The sequence below is a fragment of the Euprymna scolopes genome, chromosome 26, assembly GCF_053919585.1.
Source record: "Euprymna scolopes isolate OS-2025 chromosome 26, ASM5391958v1, whole genome shotgun sequence".
Taxonomy (NCBI): domain Eukaryota; kingdom Metazoa; phylum Mollusca; class Cephalopoda; order Sepiida; family Sepiolidae; genus Euprymna; species Euprymna scolopes.
In genome coordinates, this window is record NC_136507.1 from 51,573,325 (window position 1) to 51,582,095 (window position 8,771).

The 8,771-nt window shown below is 43.4% G+C and overlaps 1 pseudogene; it reads left to right on the forward strand.

Annotated features, from left to right (window-relative positions):
• Positions 1-8,179: 8,179 nt before the first annotated feature.
• On the forward strand, positions 8,180-8,350 carry LOC145248442 (U2 spliceosomal RNA; annotated as a pseudogene).
• The last annotated feature ends 421 nt before the right edge of the window (positions 8,351-8,771 follow it).

Below are 8,771 nucleotides of genomic sequence, written 5' to 3' on the forward strand. Positions count from 1 at the left end.
CCTAAAGGACAATCTCTCTTTCTAAAAATCGCCTGAGCAGCCCTGTTGGCATTACTCGGTAGGAACACCTCAGGCAGTAAGCAATAAACTTACTCCACATGAAAGATGAGAGACAAGATCTGAGAAGTTGGACCTCCTAGGACTACCCAGAATGAATGTCTCAGCACACCAGATAAAAGGCCACCAAAGTGACCCAGTTTCTGCCAAACTGATTGTTGAGGTCGGAACCTTGACTGGCTAGAGATTGCAAGTACAACCTGACACCAAATGAATGGTGTGAATCATTATTCCATAACATTTTAGATGTAACTATATCTATAGTCTTTGGGTGAATCCATTATTATTCAGCTTACCTAACTTTTGAGCCTATACTCTGTGAGGAGTCAATATCTGTTTTTCTCTTGAGGTTGACTTTTATGAAGTCGATGTTTTTCTTTTTTTCCTTTTCAGTGTTTACACTTGAGAAATTACTTGTGGAACTGGAGATTTGACCATATCAAAACATGACTTCCATTAATTCTTCTGTAGTGTTGTCTTCTACAGTATCGGAATATTGATTTGATTTACATATCGTATGGGTAAATTTTGGTCTTTTTACTACATAGAACATGTTCCCAATTCTTTTATTTACAATCCCGATTTTCCAAAATGACTCGCTATTTTTAAACATTAAAAAAACAAAACAAAATTTTTTTGCCAATTTGCAAACATACTTTTTTGTCATTTAATTTCTTTTCTGGTTTCTTATGAATCATTAATAATTTTCTGAAACTCATCTTAATATTTCTTGCGAATGTAGCTTCTGTTCAATTTTTTGACACTTTATAAAAGTATCAACAAATAGCTTTTTCTTTACTGACAGCAAAACCAATTTACTATATTTAATTATGAATAACACTCCCACTTTCTTAAGACTATACCATTCTAAGTTGATCATGTTTCTTGTACGGACGGAATACTTCACTTCTTTTCAAAAGTTGGCTGTGTATCCGGTTTCTTATTTTGTAATAACTTTATTGTGTCTATCAAGTTCAACAGAAAAAACAAAGATTATAATTCTTTTTCAATTCTTTTTTTAATTCATGCTTGGTTTTTACATTCAGCAAAAAGGATTTATCACTAAATCCCAAAGTTAAAATTTTTTCAATCAATCGATGCCTACTAAATTTCTTAAGCAAATAATAATAGTTGTATTTCTTGCATTTTTCCTTGAAGTGTATCGTTATCTGTTCGTCTTTGAATTTGATTTGATCTCCAGTTATGCTTTTTACAATTTTGTTAGTTCTCAATAAAATTGGTTTGCCATTTTTTTTTTTCAATGCGTTGAAAGCGTTGAAATTAATAATTAGTTTTATCAGAGCAATCTCTGTACCAATATATTTGTTCGCAACCAAAGCTCAATTTAGAAGACAGACTACTTCTTTTTTAATTATCAAATTTTACTGATGAAGTCATTGTTTTTCTTTATGAGGATTTTTCTGATACAAAACACAGTCTGAAGACTGTTTGATGTCCTTCAAGTTCTAATGTATGCTAATAAACCATTAGCAATCTTTGTCCATTTTCCAATTTGTTAAGGACTCTCCTCATTTCAGAGTTTATTTTCGACACCAATTCTTGTGCAAATGTAAGACATTGGAAGTTATTATATCCAATAAACTTACATAAAATATTACAATGCTTATTTATTATACTCGCAAAAGTTCAAAACTTCCATCTCTTGTGGAAAAAGAAATGTTTTTGGTCTAAAACAATTCCATCAACAGTTATACAGCTTCACTAAATTTTCTGTCCAATTTCCTTAAAAATAATCAAACCTTCTTAGAATCAGTTCAATTTTCACTTGAAGTATGAGACAAAAGTTCGAATCATAGTTGAAAGTCTTAATCCAAGTTGTATTTTGAGACCATGCACACGGGGTTGGGAGGGTCCTACTAATCACGTTCTTTTTTTTTTTTCCCCCCCCCCGCCCTCGACACAAATGAATTATTGTACCATTTTTATTGTTATCTTTTTTTGTTTTTACACGTTAATAAAAAATGTTTTAAAAATTGGGAGTTAAGTAGGACGTCCCCCAGTATGAAAGAGTGAATGCGGTATTATGGTGAAAGAAGATACTAGCTGGGAGAAACTTTTGATTTTGTTTAGTTCTGGAGTGACAAGGATGACCAACGACCCCCACAATCCCCCCTTTTGAGTTGGCCATGTGCCTAAGTTTTTTGTTCATTGTTGATTTTCGCTGTATTTTTAACATGAATAAAGGATTTAATATCTCAAAGTGTAGTATCTGTTCTCCCAGCTACCTCATTTTTTATTTTTTTTCAAGAGGTCTGCCACTTGACCCACCAGTCAAGTTTAAGGCTTTCACTTTGGTCACTTTCGTGACTTTACTAACCTTTGTTAGTGGGACTGACCCCCTTTTGAGGAGTCTGGACCCTTTTCGCTCCCCCAAGACCGACGCCATTGTGTGGTAGTCTGCGCCCGAAACCCGATCCCTTCTTTGGGAGTTTGCTGTTTTCGGGACCGACAACACTTTCTTTGGTAGACGTGACCTGGTCGGGTTAGCTTAGCATTTTTTTTCTTTTCGGTACTTCGTTTCCTCCTCCCCTCTGAGGTAGAAATGGTCTACTTTCTCTCTTCTTAATTGCCTGTGCAGCAGTCTGACCTGCCAGGCCCAAACTTTATCTTCCTTCACTGCTCTCCCAGTGGATTGAGCAGACCGGGTTCTCTTTCTTATTTCCTTGGGGTTGTTTGTGGGTAGGGTGACGTGGGTAGGGCGGGTGTTTCGTTTCTGCTTCCACAATGTAGGGAAAAAGGTGTATACCACCCCAAATGCGCCACATCACCCCCCTCGAGTACTCCCCATCAGAGAGGGCATCCACCAAGAAGAATGAAGAGGAGGAGAAGGCCAGTGTAGGGCCGCAGCCTGCGGCGACCAAGGCAGATCCAGCTACAGGAGGGCAATCAATCCAGCTTCCCGGCTCCCCAAGAAGACGGGGGATTCAAGGAAGCGACTGACGAGGTGGTACATATCCTGTGACACCCTTTCCACCTCAATCCTCATCGGTCGGAGAGCACTCCCGTCCAGGCTTCCCAAGAGGACAATCCCAAGATGAAAGGGACCAGAAAAGCGGCTGATGAGGGAAAGAGGCACCTTTCCAGGGGACCACTCCCAATGAACCCCTCTCCACCTCAATCTTTGTCGGCCGGAGAAGACCCCACCTGCTCCCCATGAGGACAGCCTCCCGGCAGATGAACAGAGAGAAGTTGGAGATGAGGAAGCCGAAGGCAATAATGGTGGTCCACAGCCCGTGGCACCCCCAGTCTCCCAGCCCTCATCCGGTCACCCAGCACCTACTCCCCATGAGGGCAGCTCCCCAACGCGCAAAGGAGAAGATGATGAAGACGGAGTTGCCCATAAAACCCAAGCGCTTTTCAGGGACACATAAGGTTCTCGAGGGGGGTGGATATAAGGTACCTCGACTGCCCAAAGCTCCCCAAAACACTCTGACACCACTGAAAGCCCCGAAAACCAACCCAGCGACAATAAAGCCTGATGGGAGAAATCCCATGACTCAATCTCCAGGCAAAAGGAAGGAAAGGGGCCAGAAGATGGGCCAAAACCATTCTACGACACCACAGGAGGACTGGCCAGAGTTAGCCCCAAACAAAAGGTCCAAGCAGCAGCAGCAACAGCAGCAGCAACAACAGAGCCAGCAGCAGCGGCAGCCGATCCCCTCCCCAGTCCGTCCAACACCAAGCAGGATGAGAATACAGCATGGGGCCCTCAGGAGCTGGAGCAGATGACACACGATGATTATAGAGAACTCTTCAACTCCACTTACAAGGATGTCACGAAGGGAACAACCTTCATACCCCTTCCGGGACAGATCGAAAAATTGGAAAAGAAAGTTCTCTCCCTGATCACCTCCGACCTCAAGACCAGGAGTTTAATGGGTGTCAACAAAGACACCATGGTGGAAATCCTCATTGATTTGAACATTCCAGCAAGCTATATATGCAGAAGTTTCGCCATGTGGGACATTCTGCTCCCCAGCCAGGAGGATGCAAAAAGACTGGCCAGGACCGAACACTGAAGCAGGAACATTCGGCTCCAGCCAGTATATATCGGTGGGAGGAACACCATTGTCTCAGTACTGAACATCCTGTGCTATATGACCGGAAAACAAGTCAGGGCCATACTGAGTCAGTACGGTGAGGTGGAGGCAGTCGCTCCAGCCCATGGTCGATGCAACATTTTGACCAAAGTTCAGATGGTTCTGGGCAAGGACAGTTTCGACAATGTTCCAGCCATGCTCAAGTTTGGAGAGCAGACCATGACGCTGATTGTGGAGGGGAGAAAACCTCACTGCTGGCACTGCCAGCTGAGGGGACACATGGCCAAGGACTGTCCTAAAAGGCAACCAGCCAACCCCCAGGGAAAAGTCCCTACCAAAACTCCAGCAGAGGTACAAGCTGCAGCCAAAGCTGGTTGGGCAACGGTCACAAGGAAGGGCAGACCCAGCAAAAACCTGCCCAAACCAATAAAGACCAAAACCCAACCAAAAATCACCCCGATGGACACTCAGGCGCCCTCTTCCTCTAATAAGAGGAAGCTGCAAGACTCTGAGGAAGAGATCGCGTCAGAGGGTTTAGAGACAGCCACAGACACAGAAGAGACAACAGCAGTAGCAGCAGAGAACAACGAAGAGGAGGAAAAGCAGGAGATCCAAGGGAGATACCTCCACCCGCAAAGATAATATCCAATCAGCCGAGGCTGAACCCCCCCCAAATCCCACTTCCCCAAACATCCAGAGCAATTTCCCCCTCCCTCTCCGACGCCCAAGAAAACTACCACGCAATCCATCCTCAGAAAGGTTGAGTAACGACCCCAAAAAACCACCTCCTCCATCACTTTATTGTGACGGGGATTGTCAGGTGCTGGTGAACAATTACAATGTTTACGCAGCATATGGCAATACCTATAGTCGTGGAATCTCCTTGCTAGTAAATCGCACCCTATCAGCGTCAGTGAATATTGTTCACACGGATGAGGATGGGTGGGTGATTGTCATCGATGTTGCCATTAATAGCAGTGTGTTTGGATAGTCGCAGTTTACGCGCCTTATTCCACTGTGGAGAGGGTATCCTTCTTTCGACGGGTGGAAGGTTTTATGGATGATCTGGAGAGGGTAGTCTTAATGGGTGATTGGAATGCCATCCTTGATCCTAAGGTAGATAAGGTCGATGGGGACTAGCGGGTCAGTGTGGTATGACAGCAGTCTGTCAGACCTGATGGCTTCGTGCGACCTGGTCGACAGTTTTCGCATGGATCACCCGGGGCGGGAGATGTGGACATGGCATCCTAATGTGCCTTCCCATTCAAGTACTTACTTGGATCGGATGTTAGTCAGAAGAGGCGATGTAAACTTCATATCTTGCCCCACGTTCCACTTTTTAGGACACTTGTTATGGCCAGTTAGAACTTCAGCTCTAGACCTAAACTGGCTGGATATTGGAAGTTCAACAGCACCTTGTTGGAGCTGGAGAACTACCAGTTGAAGGTAACAGAGTTAATCCAGCAGACATTAGTGGGGGCAGTTACCGGGAGTAAGTGGTGGGTTAGTCTGAAAGCTAAGATTAGATGCTTCTCGGTCCAATACAGCCAATGCCTCGCGCTAGATAAGGCTAAGATCAAGAAGCATATAGAGAATAGGCTGACCTGGGTGGTGGAGGGGGGGACCCCCTAGAGATAGCGCTAGCTAAACAAGATCTCAACCGCTTGGCTAGCGAGTGATATGAGGGCCAGATAGTTAGGACTAGGTTAATGAAAGTCTCGAACGAGGCTGTTAATGTAGACGCTGTTGCACATAAGGCTGCTCCAATGTGCGGCTCAGATGGGTACATTCGAAAAGTAAATGACCTGGAAGGGCACGCCCTCGTATCGATGCAGGTCCGGTCCAGATCCTTGGTGCGTGGTTCGGACCGGGTCTCCAGCTGGAGAAAAACTGGTCAGAAGTGGAGACCAAGGTCAAATCCTCTGTCAAGACTTGGATTCGAAGAAAATTGTCCTTGAAGGGTCGGGCGGAGGCGTGTGCCACATACGTCTTTCCGCTCATCCTTTACCATCTGTCTGTACTTCCCCTCCCTGCAGAAAAACGAATCAGCTTACAGGAGCAGCTTGACTCGCTCTTATGGACCGAGGGTAAGCATTATGTTTGCAGAGAGGTCTCTGTTCGAAATCCGAGCGAGGGAGGCTTGGGACTGCCCGATCTCCTGCGTCACAAGCACACAGAGAAGTTGGCCTTCCTGAACCGTTCACTGTATGTAGACGTTTCATGGGTCACTGCGGTTGGAAGCTCGTTTTCCAATCTCTCATCTGACCCCTTGGTCGAAGCTCGGTGGAGACCGAGGAGGGAACAAAAATTCTACGCCAAATGCCGGTCCACACTTAGAGCGTTGCCAGAGACTAGTGTCCTCGAACAGTCTAGGAACAGGCTTTATTGGGAGCTAGTGGGGCGTAGCAAAAAGGAACCGCTAGTCAAGCGGATAGGGATGTCGTTAGAAGAGGTCCACTCCCACTTACCAACTCGGAATTTTTCCTTACCTGGCGACTTGTCCGGAATGCACTGCCCCTCTTTGACGAACTCCACTTACACAGAGAAAAGACCCGGGTCTATTGCCTCTGCTGTGACCAAGGCATAAAGGAAACGGTCGGTCATGCATTTTTCCGCTGCAGCAGGCTTAAGACCTTCCTAGGGTACGTCAACGAGGTAACAGCTCGCATCGATGCCACGCAGCTGCTTGAACTTGGCGAGTCATACTTTGTGGAGAACATTGATCCGCCGCTGCCTCGGGAGAAAAGAATGCGTTTTCTGGCGATCCTAGCAGTAGCGAGAATGGTCATATGGATCACACGCCTCAAGCTAGTCCGCGAAGGGATATCTGTTCCGGATCGGGATCTGATTGTCTACTTTAAACATCTGCTTAAAGTAAAGATCAGATGCGATTGGAAGAGGTTGCCTCGAGTGGTCTTTGACAGGCGGTGGGTGCATGACACTAGCTTGTGCATCCGACGAGGCGCCAAGTTTGAATTTGTGTTACCACCATAGGCATGGCACAGGCGGTACTGGGTCCTACGGAACCCATCCCGCTAGGTTAGCAATAAAAAATTAAAGAGACTCTTGACTGGTGGTACAAATGAGATCCCCCGATTGTTTGTTTTGGCACTAGAGAACCTTCCGAGGCTACCCTACCATTACTCCCCCCCTCTTTTGTTTTGTCACCCCTGGTCAACCCTTACTAGGAGGTCACCTTCAACCACATCCCCATTCCCCTTTTTCTGCTTTTTGATGTTTGATTTATTTTTTCCCCAATACCCGATAAGAATCCACCCCAATCCCCACTAGGGATCTCCCTGCTTGTTTTCGGTGCCCCAGAAAACAGTAGGTGATCTAACTACTTAGATTAGCTCAGGGAGAGACATTACTAACAATGCACGAGGCAATTTTATTTGATCATTTTTTTTCTAGGTTGTTTTCCCCACTCCCCAACATGAAGTATTTGTTACCAAATTAAGAACTTTTATTTTTCCAATGAATTGAACTTTTTTCACACACACACATACACACTTATTTTAATTAAAAAAAAAAAAAGATGCACACACACACAGAAATTGTAAATATATGCTTTTTGCTTAAACGCTGGGAATTCATTAGTTAGCTTTATATTCCACAGAGTGAATGAGGTATTGTGGTAAATGTTGCCAGTCAAGAGTAAGTCGCCAAAGACTCCAATTTTTACTTTAGTTACAAAGACCCTGCAACAATCCCCTCTCCAGATCTTATAGGGCCTTGTGCCTAAATTTGTTTTGTCTTTTGGAGATTTTACTTTTTTAATTTTATATTGAAATTTTTTAATTGTAATTTTTTCTTTAAACGGAATAAATTAAATATGAAGATCAAAGTGTAGTATCTGTTCCGGTAGATACTGCAAGCAAAGACCATAGGTGGGGGCAACTCCACATATAAGACCTTGGTCAATGTAGGGGCAACCCTTCATACCAATTGTCACTATCCAGCTCCCTTACTCTCCGAGGAGTTGGCCCCCATTTCCCCTTTACTCCTCACATTAAAAATCGGCCTTGTGCCTAATTTGCTCGGTGGGAGAGCAAATAAATACCCTTTTCTTGGCCTTTTGGCCAAGATCAAAGTGTAGTATCTGTTCTTACTTCATGCTGTACTTATGTTTGTAACTTTGTGATATAAAGTGGGAGATCACTTTTCTGTATTAATTTCATGTTAATCCTACATTCACGCATTCATTCATTACACGAAAGCATGCGACTAATGGCTATCGCCTTGTTTTTGATGCATCTGCTTAGTGTCAAAAAAAATTATTTTATACACAACTAATTTACTTTGTTAACGATATAAAAAGACAAACCTTTTTACATTATTTTTTTAATTTTGCTTTTCATCCTTCACTGTTGAAACTTGTCTTTTAAACTTTGTTAAAATTCAGTATAATTGAAACTCCTTGCTGTCTCAAAATGTCTTCTTTTTTTTTTTTTTTATTAATCCAACAATTTTAGACAATTTCGTTGCCAGTGTATATGGAACTTGAGTCTTTTTTTTTTTTTTTTTTTTTTTAATTTATTCGAATTTATTGTCATCAAAAATAGTGTGATTAGATGGTCGAAAAGAAAAATGTTAGACTGAATAAAATTTGTGTATCTTGTCTCCAGGATTGTAGAATGTAGATTTTAAATT